Source organism: Manduca sexta, chromosome 27 (genome assembly GCF_014839805.1).
Source record: "Manduca sexta isolate Smith_Timp_Sample1 chromosome 27, JHU_Msex_v1.0, whole genome shotgun sequence".
Taxonomy (NCBI): domain Eukaryota; kingdom Metazoa; phylum Arthropoda; class Insecta; order Lepidoptera; family Sphingidae; genus Manduca; species Manduca sexta.
Genome location: NC_051141.1, coordinates 6441957 through 6456276, shown reverse-complemented (window position 1 = coordinate 6456276; position 14320 = coordinate 6441957). Strand labels below are relative to the sequence as shown.

General features: G+C 35.4%; 1 long non-coding RNA gene across 1 annotated transcript; it reads right to left on the bottom strand.

Moving 5' to 3' along the window:
- Window positions 1–439: 439 nt before the first annotated feature.
- LOC119190887 lies at window positions 440–12573 on the bottom strand. Its single transcript, XR_005113262.1, has 3 exons — window positions 12480–12573; window positions 6527–6634; window positions 440–551 (listed from the first exon to the last, which is right to left on the bottom strand). It is a non-coding gene; the product is annotated as an uncharacterized LOC119190887 (long non-coding RNA).
- Window positions 12574–14320: the final 1747 nt, after the last annotated feature.

Here is a 14320-nt window from a genome sequence, read left to right as displayed (position 1 = left end):
ACCAGTGTAGATGGAGAAATGTACACAATACTATGTGAAGTACAAACAATGTATTGGAGTGCAAACACTCAGGTATATTAGATCAGCCTTTGTCTTACTACAAATCGCATATAGGTAATCAAACCAGTGGCTCAGACGTGTGGCTATAGTGCCGTAGTACTTGTACAGCTATTCAAACATTTGTGATGCCCCAATTCATGCTTACTGAATGGTGTTCCAATAGATACGCTCAAAATATTACAACCTCTAAAATAATGTTAGTTATTACTCTATGAAATCTACATTCTAAAAAGGTCACTGTTAAATCATAAAAAAACAAAAAGATTCCAAGTATGACAATGAATTATTAAGTAGCACGAATATCGAAATTGCAATGCCGCTATGAATTCTGGATGCAAATAAATATTAAACGCTAAAAAGTACAGCGCAATACCTGTCTCGCACACCTTTGAAAATATGTCGAAATTATACAGGCACGTGGAATAAGTGCACGCCAAGTAAATAAATTTCTTTATGCTATTCCATCGGAAATGGCTGTCGATGCTGTGATCCTGAAAAGGCGACACTGTTAGAAACCAATAATAGTTAAATTTCAACAAGGTTTGGAATGCGTTGGTCTTTTAATCGGGTCGCGTATGAGTTCGGTGCTTCATTTATGTTATTTGTAATTTGTACGTAATTAACTAAAAATATGCGTATAATTTACATAGGCTCATTCGAAGTGTAAAAAATAAAAATATTAGGGTCTCGATATAAATGATTTACCACACATCCTTCTAAAGTGCTGGCGTAGTCGGATCTACATTTATAGCGGGGATTTGTTTGTTTTAACATGCTAACGATACACCAATTCGCAACTCTAGACTGGCCAATTAAATTTAGAAAATTAACTGCGGATTTATAAGATGTTTATTCTGAACATGGCACACTCCATGGCATGGCTGTTTTGCGTATGAGATACGCACTGCTCTGGAGTTCCGAGTCGGACAGTGGTATTGGATTTTTCTACTTTTCACTTCTCTGTGTCGTTATTTTTCAAAAAATAGTTATGCAGAAATAATTTAACTTCAAAATATATTTTAAACGGAACCAGCTTTGAAATGCACGTGAAACTGTTTCATGAAATATGAATAGCCATGTTTAAGTTCTGCTTCGCCGCAACCGTGTAAATAGCAGCCAATATTATTAAATTTTAACACGTTCACCAATTAATTAACAATGATCGTAATTATATAAAGCCCCTTCGGCGTAACTTGTGTATTTTATAATATAAAAGAAGGTAAATTAAAGTCATGGGTGGAGTTTAGAGGTAGAGCAGGAAGGCCAGCTAAGTTAACCATTGCAGCTACAAAAAAACATTGTTAGGAAATTGACCTTACTTTTATAGATATTAAGATCTACGTCCATCAATTTGGAAAAAATTACAATCAGCAAGAAAAGAGTTAATTTACGCGAATTATGATGCCAATCAATCCTATTGGTTATACCAGTGGCGGTTTTTTCATTGAAGCCCAAAAGCCTGGCTTCTACTTGGAAGCTAAGTACTTCCTGCGCCATGGGTCATTGCAATGGTTTACCTCGAGCACCTACAAATACACCACCATACTTCTACTACTACTATAATTATAATTATTTTAATGTATTGCACTATAATTGTATTTATTAATAAGTTTTTGCCACATTTTCTCTCAATGGAACTGGCAGCACCAGTTATTTGTTTTGATTGGGCCGGTGATACATTTTAAGTATTTGTGTTTATTAACTGATATTTTGAGTTATTTTAAACATTTAAATACAAAAAAGATGAGTGTAATTACTTGTGATGGTTTTATGTGTGCAAAAGTTTTGATCGGGGAGAATAAGGTCAATTTGCGAGGTTATGATGAAAAGAACTTTAAACTAGTTGGCGAGTGACGCGTAATGTAAGCCTGACTTGAAGAAACTTATAAAATACTTATATCAGTAACCAGAACTAATTGGCGTGGTGGATGCTGCGTTACATAACGTGAATAAGCATTAACTAGTATTATTGGTGTTGCATATTTTTTTCGAACGAGACAAGTGTTTGGAATATTTCTGGTTAAGAATAATTGGAACCATTTATCAGTGGTATCGAAAGATATTCTGATTCGAAAAAAGATACTATTATCATGAATACAGTCATGTTATTTTATGATTTCGGTAAACAGCGAATTGTAAAACTATCTCGCTAATTAATTAGTTACAATATGTGAAGAAATTTCTAAAAAAATGCACTAATAAATTTATTTTAGCGTTAAGAGGTGATTAAGCATTGCTAAAAACATCACCGGTTTCCTAGTTTAAACCTTATTAAGAGGCAAGATGAGAGGTTATGAATTACAGTTGAACGGTTAAATTTGGGTTTTAACTAAACATAGTTTTGCGATTTTTTATGAGTAAGGCTGATAATCGATAAATGGCTTATCATTCTAGGCAATATAATAACCATAGGATGGATATAAGNAAAAAAAAAGAGAAAGAGAGGGTTACTTCTCGAAACAACCAGATTAGGCTACAGAATGCCTTTTACCACTTACATGATGTTATGAGCTCGTGCTGCGTCTTAGTCCTTTTAAGTTTAGCTTTTTTGTAATTTGTTCCTCCAAACATGACTTTAATGTGTGTATTATTTTTATTTTTATGTGGGTAATTTGTCAACATTTTTATGACTATATCTGGTCAATAAACTTAATGTATTCCAAGTAAAGATAAAATAAATAATGACGCGTTACAACATTTATTTTATGAAAACGTCAGTCAAATCAACGAGGTCCTTCAAATAAATAATTATTTAATCTTTATCCTTCGAATGCGACTTATTCATTGAGAGATGACGCTGCATAATACTTAAGAGTGGGTACTAAAGTTAAGTGTTTTTATATTTTTTCGTAGAATCCACAAATACGCGCATGACAGCCTAAGAACGATGCCAGTGCACCAAGAACTTTTATTTCAACACCAATCAAATATTATACAAGTGATATATGTACTTCAAGAAAATGTACTACTCATAAATGTACTGCAAATCTTAACATTTGAGTGTTTGAAGTGAGTACGACGATCGACGACGAGTATCTCATAAGTAATTGAGCGAACTTCCTCACATACATTAGAGCTCTTCAAGAAACATTCCAGCTCTCACTGCACATGAAGAAGGAAATATTTAATAAAAATGTTATTAAAAATTTGTTGGCATTATATGAAGTTTTCTAAAGGAGTCAGGATATAATGACATTAAATACAAATCGATTTAAAACTAAATATTTTTTTATTAAGGTACTTACTATATTCTAACTATAATACGTTAAATGATTACATCTTACAATGATTCTTATAATTTCGTGACATAGAGTGCAGACAGAATCTTATGATGCACTAGCTTCCGCTCGCAGCTTCGCCCGCGTGGATTTCGGACTTCAAAAATGGAGGAGGTGCTCAATTTGTCGGGATGTTTTTTTAAGTATGGTGGTATGCAGGTGGTCCGATTGTCCTATCAGGGTCTGATGATGGGATCCTGGTGAAATCGAAGGAAGCTTATAGCATGATTCAGTATTCACGCGTGATGGCTTATTATTAGCGTGTTTCATGTATAACTTTGGTGTTTCTATACCGATTTCTATGATTCTTTTTTATGGAATATTTAATAATGTTAACTTTTTTAATTAGGGATGACTGAGAGTATTATAAACGTAAGAGTAGTCAAATATAATGAGAAAGCTTCGAACTGCTAAGCTATCGGGAGTTACACGTGTTATTGTGAGTCAACCATAAAAGATAGACATAATATGCTGTCGTGGGATATTTTTACATAATTTTAAGGAGAACATTTCCGTCATACATGATTTCTGCGTAGCTTTAACCATTAAGGTTGCACACGCGACGGAAGCTTAAAAAATGGTGTAACTTCTCCCGTTTTCCCAACATTTCCCTTCACTGCTCTGCTCCTATTAATTGTAGCGTGATGAAAAGTATACTATAACCAGCACAGGAGTATGACAAATAATTGTACCAAGTTTCGTTAAAATCCGTCGAGTAGTTTTTGTTTCTATAACGGTTATACAGACAGACAGACAGACGGACAGACAGAAAGACAGACAGACAGACAAAAATTTTACTAATTGCATTTTTGGCATCAGTATCGATCCCTAATCACCCCCTGATAGTTATTTTGGAAATATATTTCATGTACAGAATTGACCTCTCTACAGATTTATTATAAGTATAGATAGATAGAAGATAGAAGAAGAAGAAGAAGATAGATTATAGGCAGTTAGAATATTAAAAAATTCCATACAATCGATTGGACTAATTAAATCAACCGTACCTATTACACTAAGATCTGTTTCTCTTTCGCTTTTAGAAATAATTGTTCTTTCATAACAAACAAAGATAAAAAACGAATACATACGCACATCGAACGTATAACTTCGACGTGATTAGCGATCCATTGAAACGTATGCATCCCGGGGCGTTACACTTCCCATCATACAACATTTCACGCGACCGATTCCGCGAACATCACCGGACATGTTAATGAGCTTTTATTATTGAATAAACAATTACCAAGTACTGTCATTATACGATAATTGAATTACGTGCAAATATCAAGAGGGATTCAGCCTTTTATTGACACAGTGGATGCGTATGATTAATAACTTGATTTATAAAATTACAATGATCGGCGCGCATGCTAACTATATTGGGAAATTAAGCTTTGTCATCTTTTATATCAGACAGAAATGTTTTCCTGTTTAAAGGATTATGAAATGCAAAGGCATCGTTTATTGTGTTTACCTCTACAATTATTTCGTATTTTATAATGTTTATATGATTTCAGAATGGCTTTTAGTGTTTCTATAGCATTGTTGCGTAATTACGGACAAAGAGTAATGGCGGATATTTAAGTTAAGTTATATCAGAAAAGCATAGAAGATGTGTTAAATAATCCAAAGGTGAGTAGACCTCCAAAGTTATGCCAAACATTGAAAGTTGAAGTAGTAATGCGCTCGCTGTACTTGAAGATTTTGAACAACTTCAACATTTTTATGAATTAAATGGTGATAATAAACTAGGAAAACACTGTTTGATTTTTTGTGAAATATTTGCTAATTGAACAACCTAGTCAAGCACTCGTAATAGATGTCGCGCGATTTCATAATCTCTAATATTTATATTTTTTCTAGGCACGGAAAATAAACCGATATGGAGTGAGGACCATATTATGTGTCGATCTATGGTTTCCATTAACGATTGGTGATTATTTCTCGACATTGGACATAATTATCCCGGCCTGTTTACCGACCCCGGAACGCAACACACTTACGTGGCCCACTATGGCAAGGTTTTAATAATTCATTAGGTTTGCTTTTTGGTTTTGTGAGTGGCCATGGCGGATAATTTGAGTGGTGTTAATTCAAATAGCCGTATTTGTCTCTAAACAATGAATTTATAAGGTACCTATTGGGTTTGTATTTGATAATTTGTTCATCATTACAGTCGTATGGATCATCATCATTGCAATAGATGAGGGCAATTGGTAAATAATTTAACAAATACCCTGTACTGCACTGAAAGTTTTTCTAAATTATCGTCCTATGAGAAGTGCATAAGTGGAAAGCACTTCGAAGAGCTCTTTATGTAATTTTTGCGCCTTTTAAAGCCCGTGATACCTCACTTAACAACCGTAATTACTCCACATATAATATATAATAATAATATCAGCCCTGTATTATATACTGTCGCTCTGCTGGGCACGGGCCTCCTCTACTACTGAGAGGGATTAGGCCTTAGGCCACCGCGCTGGCCGAGCGCAATTTAGTAGACTATACACATGCTGTGGGATAATTCATACATACATACATACATAACATCACGCATTTTATCCCCGAAGGGGTATGCAGAGGCGCAACTAGGGCACCCACTTTTCGCCAAGTATGTTCCGTCCCATGATGTGATAGGGGGCGAGCCTATCGCCATATCGGGCACAAATTCCAGACTCCGGGCTGATACTGAGCAGAAAAACCCAAATATAACTTTGCCCGACCCGGGATTCGAACCCAGGACCTCAGAGCGCTATTGTACCGGACGTGCAATACAACTACGCCACCGAGGGATAATTCATGATACCATAGATTTTGTTTTTCTTAAAATGAAAATTCGATTTGTTACTTATAACATTTACCTTAATCTATTACGGAAGTTTAAATTTGATAGTTCAAGTAAAATGTAAACAATAAATAACTTTGTAAAGAAATTTGGTCTGGTTATATTCCACGTTGCGCTTCAGTTTTTTCAATTATACCTATCTATCTAAATCTAATAACAAATATGTACGGTGTTTTGTTTATTGCAAAAACAGTTTATTGCAATAAGATATTTCCAACGTGAATAAGATATTTTTGTCGCTTAACAATTTTACCATTTGTCGTTACTTTCACATTCTCAAACTCAAAATAAACAGATTTGTTGTTTGTAGATATAGCTATATAACAAAGTCTTTACTCACCTTTCTATCCATAAATAAAGACATGCTTGATGTCAATTCCATTGTTGCAGTTATCGGCATAGTGTTTTCTTTATTACACTTATATTTTTGTTATAATAACTTATTACCCTGTGGACGGAAGCAATGTAATATGAAATGCAAATTATTATTATTATAATAAACCTGTGTGGCATACAATAATAATCTATGCATTAAACATATGAGTTTAATTATGTATCTGGCAATATTATAATGGCATATGAATTAATTAACGTATAATTAGGCAATATTAGAGTACTTAAAATAAATTAAGATGTATTTTTATAATGCCTTCGGGAGTTTAAGTAAAATATTTTTATTTACTTCGAGTTAATTTGTTTCTTGAAGAACAAACTGATGCTTTCTCTAGATAATCCATTAGACTACTAATAATCTATCACTACTTATTCTACCTCAATAAATAATTATTAAATATAAAGAAAGCGCAGCGTTGGATATCCAACTGCAAAGTGACGGACGAAATGATAAAAGTCATAAAACACGCTGGGTGCAGGCTTTTGACCAGTTCCTTTTAAAACCTTGAATGGAGATTGGAAACCTATGTTCATGTGGCTGATGATGATAGAGAAGTTAACAGCTCATTATCTTCTTACGGTGAGTGATATTCATCGCTCACAGACACCAACAATGCGACAAGTATCCTTTCAAACCATTATTGTACTTATTGATTGCATTCTAACAAACGCTAACTGAAGAAATTAGGATAGCCGAGACTTCAGGTCCGATCTCTGTACGCGCCACGCCGCGGCGCTTCATGTCAGCAAACCAACTCTATCACATTACACGGCTATATAACGCCATCGACGTGTATCGGAAATACTTGGCCAAAAACATGCTACCGAATCCCTTTGGTAAAAGGGAGTGTTGGATTAATTAGCATTAGCATATATTGTTAGCATGCTAAATCACATTTAGCATTTCACAAACTTACTGTTGATAATTTTCGTGAAATGCTAATTAATTCGTGCGTTAGCGTGCTTCGCAATAGCAAAGCAAGTATGCGCGCTCTCCTTAGCGCCCGCAGGAATAATGATAAATTCTGTGCTAAATACTAATGCCAATGCTAATGCAGCCTGTTTTGTGTTGTGGAGTGAGCGATAAAAAGGCGTAAGAGATGCGTCGCGCGAAGTGACTCATTGAATTGTTTATATTTTTGAAAAAATACCGAATATTAGGCTAATAATATGCTGCTAGGTGACTAGGTACTTATACTACATTCTATAATATACAAATTAATATCATATAATTTTAATAAAATGTATAGACGGTAATTTGGTGTTTAGTAAGAAAATTTAGCCATAAACTTAGTCCGTTGATTGCGTGCAAATTGCTATTTCTTCACTGTGCATTTTAATTTGCGAAATATAATTCGTAAATTAAAATTCATATTATTTAATTCATACGTCATATTAGCAATTAGCATTACCATGGTTATTTAGCATGCTAAGACATGACAATTATCATGCTAATGAATTTAATTCGAAATAGCGTTGATTGCCATCACTAGTAAAAGGTGCAAAGTAAGCTTATTCATTATACATCCAACTACAGATTGCGTAATCTAAGTATATAATATGTAATTTGCATCACATTGCCGCTCCCGCAAAAGTCGTCTCTTGCGTCAGATCTGGCAAAAAAATGTCCACCTATGATGACGGGTAATAAAATTTGGACTTTATGCAGTTTTAATAGTGTTGAAAATATTATATAAGAAACGATTGCGCGATCTCGCACTGAAGTGAGCAAAAATATTTCTAGAATGCCAATTCCAACTCGGTATGTGGATTTCACGAGATTGAAGTTCACTGTGTACCCTCCGGCAAGCTAGTAATGTAGTACTGAATCGCCTATACCACTGCATACTGCTCTTTATAATCGAATTCATTTTTATTCTATATTGTTTTACAGACAATTGTGTATCCACTTTCTTAAAAATAGTATAAGTAATGTAATCATTACTTACATAACCAATTCCATTATCCACTAAGTACTTAAATTTTAGTTCACGATTGATTATTTCAAGAACCACGAGAAAACTGCGCAAAGTAGATACGCATCACACCATGCTAATTAACCGCTCTAAACAGCCGATTATAGTTCAATTTATGGATGAAGAAATCATTAACTCAGGCATATGTTACACCTTTTACTTTATAGAAAATGATGATAACCTAAGATCATTGTCCATTAAATATGTCCGAGCGTAGAAAATAAATCATAATAATATCAGTCCTGTATTTATAGGTATACTGTCGCACTGCTGGGCACAGACCTTCTTTACTTCTGAGAAGGATTAGATCTTAGTCACCACGTTGGCCCGATGCGGATTGGTAGACCCAACCCCAAAATTGCTACAGAGAACTTCTCAAATATGGCTTCCTCACGATTTTTCCTTCACCATTAAAGCAAACAAGAATTATAATTCACAAAAAATACACATCATTTTAGAAAATACAGAGGTGCCTTTAGAATTTGAACCTGGAGACATTCGTCTCGGCAGTCCTCTCCACACCCAATTAGGCTATAGCCACTAATGCATCAACCGAGTGTCTGTTAATTTGAAATAATAATCAGGTAATATCCAATCGATATGTCAAATTATTAGCGGTAGCAACAGTTGCAAGTTTAAATAATCGAGTCTCAACTCAGTAGTAGTAGTGTTCAACTAGTTATAATCAAAGCGTCTCGCTATGCTAGTTTAATTAACTGTTAAGATAGTCACTATGTTAGCTTTCCGTTAGCTTTCAAGTGACAATTGGAAATATAACCGGTCCTGACATAGGGATTGTTCTCAACATGCGACCACGTAATGAATTAGTAATAAACATTCGTGAAATTGAGATAGTTTTAACTTTATGACTATCGGGAAATGTTCACTACGCATTATCCGCTGCCGTATGTTTGTCATTGACTGCCTCGGTGGCGCAGTTGTACTGCATGCGCGGTAAGGCAGCGCTCTAAGGTCCTGGGTTCGAATCCCGAGATGGGCAGTGATATTTAAGTGTATTTGCTCAGTATCAGCTTGGAGTCTGAATTTGTGCCCGATATAGCGATAGGTTCGCCTATCACATCATAGGACACACACTTGACTAAAATTGGGGCCTGTCCATAAAAAAATTGGGATAAATGCGTAATGGATGCGTGTGCGTGTGCGCGTGTGCCTGTGCGCGTGTGCGTGTGTGTGTATGTGTGTATGTTTGTCATAAATAAACATGTAAAACTAACGTTTTATTCCTGAAATTACAGCCTGCGATAAGTACTTATGGCTTTATCCAAAATAAATACAACCACCAACCAAGAACCGATCAAGAAACACGCTATTACATTCATAATTTTAATAAGGATGACAAGACTATAATATGAATTAGTTTACCCTTAAACGTTTCAAACACCTTATATTTATAAACTAGCTTTTGCCCGCGGCTCCGCCCGCGTTATAAAGTTTTTCAGGCTAAAGTTTTTCGTTATAAAAGTAGTAGTTTCCCGGGAGCCTATGTTCTTCCCAGGGTCTCAAACTGTCTCCATACCAAATTTCATCTTAATACGTTGGGTAGTTTTTGAGATTAACACGTTCAGGCAGACAGATGCAGCGGGGAACTTTTGTTTTATAATATATTTTTTAGAACTTTTTAAGTGGAACAATCCCATCATACATCATTGTTACATAACTTTAAACGTTTACGCAGCGCAGGCAACGGAAGCTCTCAAAACTAATAATTTTCCCCGTTTTTGCAACATGTTTCATTACTGCTCCGCTCCTATTGGTCATAACGTGATAATATATAGCCTATAGCACTCCAGGAACAAAGGGCTATCCAACACAAAAATATTTTTTCAGTTCAAACCGGTAGTTTCTGAGATTAGCCATTACTGCTCCGCTCCTATTGGTCATAGCGTGATGATAAATGCGAAACATAGCCTATAGCGGTCCACAAATAAAGGGCTATCCAACGCAAAAAGATTTTTTCAGTTTGGACCGGTAGTTCCTGAGATTAGCCGTTACTGCTCCGCTCCTATTGGATATAGCGTGATGATATATAGCCTATAGTACTCTACGAACATAGGGCTATCCAACGCAAAAAGAATTTTTCAGTTTGGACCGGTAGTTCCTGAGATTAGCGCGTTCAAACAAACAAACAAACAAACTCTTCAGCTTTATATAATAGTACTAGCTTTTGCCCGCGGCTCCGCCCGCGTTATAAAGTTTTTCAGGCTAAAGTTTTCCGTTATAAAAGTAGTAGTTTCCCGGGAGCCTATGTTCTTCCCAGGGTCTCAAACTATCTCCATATCAAATTTCATCTTAATACGTTGGGTAGTTTTTGAGTTTAACACGTTCAGCCAGACAGATGCAGCGGGGGACTTTGTTTTATAATATATTTTTTAGAACTTTTTAAGAGGAACAATCCCGTCATACATCATTGTTGCATAACTTTAACCGTTTACGCAGCGCAGGCAACGGAAGCTCTCAAAACTAATAATTTTCTCTGTTTTTGCAACATGTTTCATTACTGCTCCGCTCCTATTAGTCATAGCGTGATGATATATAGCCTATAGCACTCCAGGAACAAAGGGCTATCCAACGCAAAAAGATTTTTTCAGTTTGGACCGGTAGTTCCTGAGATTAGTCATTACTGCTCCGCTCCTATTGGGTATAGCGTGATGATATATAGCCTATAGTACTCCAGGAATAAAGGGCTATCCAACACAAAAAGAATTTTTCAGTTTGGACCGGTAGTTCCTGAGATGAGCCATTACTGCTCCGCTCCTATTGGGTATAGCGTGATGATATATAGCCTATAGCACTCCACGAACAAAGGGCTATCCAACACAAAAAGAATTTTTCAGTTTGGACCGATATTTCCTGAGATGAGCCATTACTGCTCCGCTCCTATTGGGTATAGCGTGATGATATATAGCCTATAGCACTCCACGAACAAAGGGCTATCCAACGCAAAAATAATTTTTCGATTTGGACTGGTAGTTCCTGAGATTAGCGCGTTCAAACAAACAAACAAACAAACAAACTCTTCAGCTTTATATAATAGTATAGATTATTAGCTTTTAATCTGAAATTTTGATTTGATCTGAAAACTAATATTAGCCTTGTAACGCTGATTAATATAGTCCGCACTTCACTGTTATTTGCGTTATGTATCAACGGATACTCATAAAAATGCCAAATAGAGTTTTTATTGCAGTTGAATGACGAGACGAGCATGCCGCTCGCCTGATGGTAAGCGATACAACCGCCCTTAAACAGTAACAACGCCACACAGAACTTTGAAATACAAATAACTGCGTGGCTCTGTTCCACTGCGCTTGTTTTGTGAGTTGTTTAGTCTCATAATGCCCAGTAATTACGTTGGCTACTTTATTCCTCCGGAACATAATAGACCAAGCACACTGCTGCCTGGTTATGGAAATAGACGTTTCTGGTAGACGTCATGCTGTCATGAATATTGTGTGAAATATGAAGAAACAGGTCAACTTCATAATCTTAAATGTAATATTAAGTATTTGGTCTCATATCTAAGTAAGGATTTACGAGCATAAAAACCTTTTTTATATGAAAAGTATGTTGACTTTGGAAATATTAGTGCTGGAAAAACTAAAACCTTTCACAAGCGAACCACAATGAACGTTTGAAATCGAGGTTAGGTGAAAGCGAAAAATGAAGAAGACATTTGTCCAGCCGCCGCCACATTTTTTAATACTGTCCATGCATTACATTTCTTACAAAAGGTTTGCATTAGAATGCAAGAATTGATAACAATTTTACCACATACTAGCGGTTTACTTAAAAATTATTAATAAAGTTATGACAAAACTGATAATCGTACCTATCACATGATTTTGTATATTTATTCTATCAATCTACTATAGTCAAGGAAATATGATCATACCGTATACTTACGTAGCCAATAAAATCCTAAGTTACTTCATATCACTTAAAAGGACCTTGAATAATGTTCAAAAGGGTGCCAAAATCATAATTCATAAAACACAGTATCTTTTGATCTTCGTTTGTAAATAATTCAAAAATAAAACAAAACTAAATATTGAAATACTCTACAATAGGATATTCTGTAAAAACTAAAAAAAACTGATCAATTCAATTCAATTTTTAAATTGTGGCTCCTAAAAAACTGTTGACTTGTTACTTTCATAATGTCATCTCAATCAAAGATGCCAAAAATTATAACTTTTTAAACGTCAGAAATCTCCTCAGGAAATCTATCGTTTCTCTGTGGATGTCGCACTCAAAAAGTTGTTAAAAACAACACCTCTGTATATTCTCTTTAGTTTATTTCTTTGTCTCTGATTTGTTCCGTATTTGTTTTTTTTATATTATAGCTTTTAATATCTTTGCATACACATTCGTAATATTTTTATTTTGAATTAATGTGTAGAGGTTTTAGGCTATTTAAAATGTCATTTATTCAACACTAAACCTGAGCACCAAACGGTCTTACGCCCGAAATTAATAACCAATCCTAATCCAATGTATGCTATCTAAGACTGATAATTCATTCGTTTCTATGGATAAAGCATGCCAATAACCAATCCATAGATTGAGTAAGCTATCTCTATCGTTGAAGGTAAGCAAGGATAGGCGAGTTAAGATATTGGCATGACGGTAGGAGACCAATCAAACGATAGTCGGCAATCTAAGATAGGTTTCAGTCTTGGATAGCAGATACATTATTAATTTCGGGCGTTAGACAATATTAGCCTTATCAAAATATTACCGTGAGTAGGATAATATTGGGCATTCTAGACCACCTGTCGCTCGGCGAAGCAAGTACGCCATCGCTCCGAACGGTGTTCTAGAATGCCCAATATTCATTATGTATACGTTCAAAGCAACAATAATAATTTGTATGTATATGTTTCCCTAATAATAATATCCGGCTTGAACGCAATGTAACGGCAGAGCGGTACGATCTATCAATTACTGAATATTGGGCATTCTAGACCACAGTTCGGAGCGACGGCGAACTTGCTTCGCCGAGCGACAGGTGGTCTAGAATGCCCAATATTATTCTACTACCGTGAAGTTGGCCGTAACTTTTCCTCTCAGAACATTTTCCTACTTCGACAATGGCAAAATCATCGTCTGTCAAATATGGAGCCACAATTTAAAAATTGCATTGAATTGAATCAAAAATTGTACTGAAAACAAAACCTCTAGCAAATGACACGACAATAGTTAGCTTTTGTGAATTCAAAAAATTTGAAATTCATGGAAGTTTAGTTCACTGCTTCAATCCCTCAGTTCAATCCAGTTCTATCCTATGAAAATAGACATATGTAATTAAAAATAAAGCTACTCCCGTTATCACCTATGGATATCACAATGTATCTATCCGTCTGTGGCATCGTAGGTACCAAACGAATACACCGATTTTGATGCGATTTTTAAGTTGATTTGATCGAGATGGCTTTAGTTATAGCTGTGAAAAATCTATTCAGGCGTTTGAACAACAGCTTATTTTCTACTATCACAGGCTCGATTGCTTTGAAATAACTATGGGTACTGTTGCTTTGGTGCTATTTCCAAGACATGATAACCTTAAAGTTATATAGTCATATTATATGCCTCTTCGTCAGTAATAAAAATAACCTATACTAGGTTATATAGGTTATTACTGAGAAACTGACGCTATGGTATTAAATAGTCTGCGGGAAACAACTCGTCAACAACACAGCATATTCAGCGTGTTTTTTTTTGGATATCGAACCCTGCCGTCACCG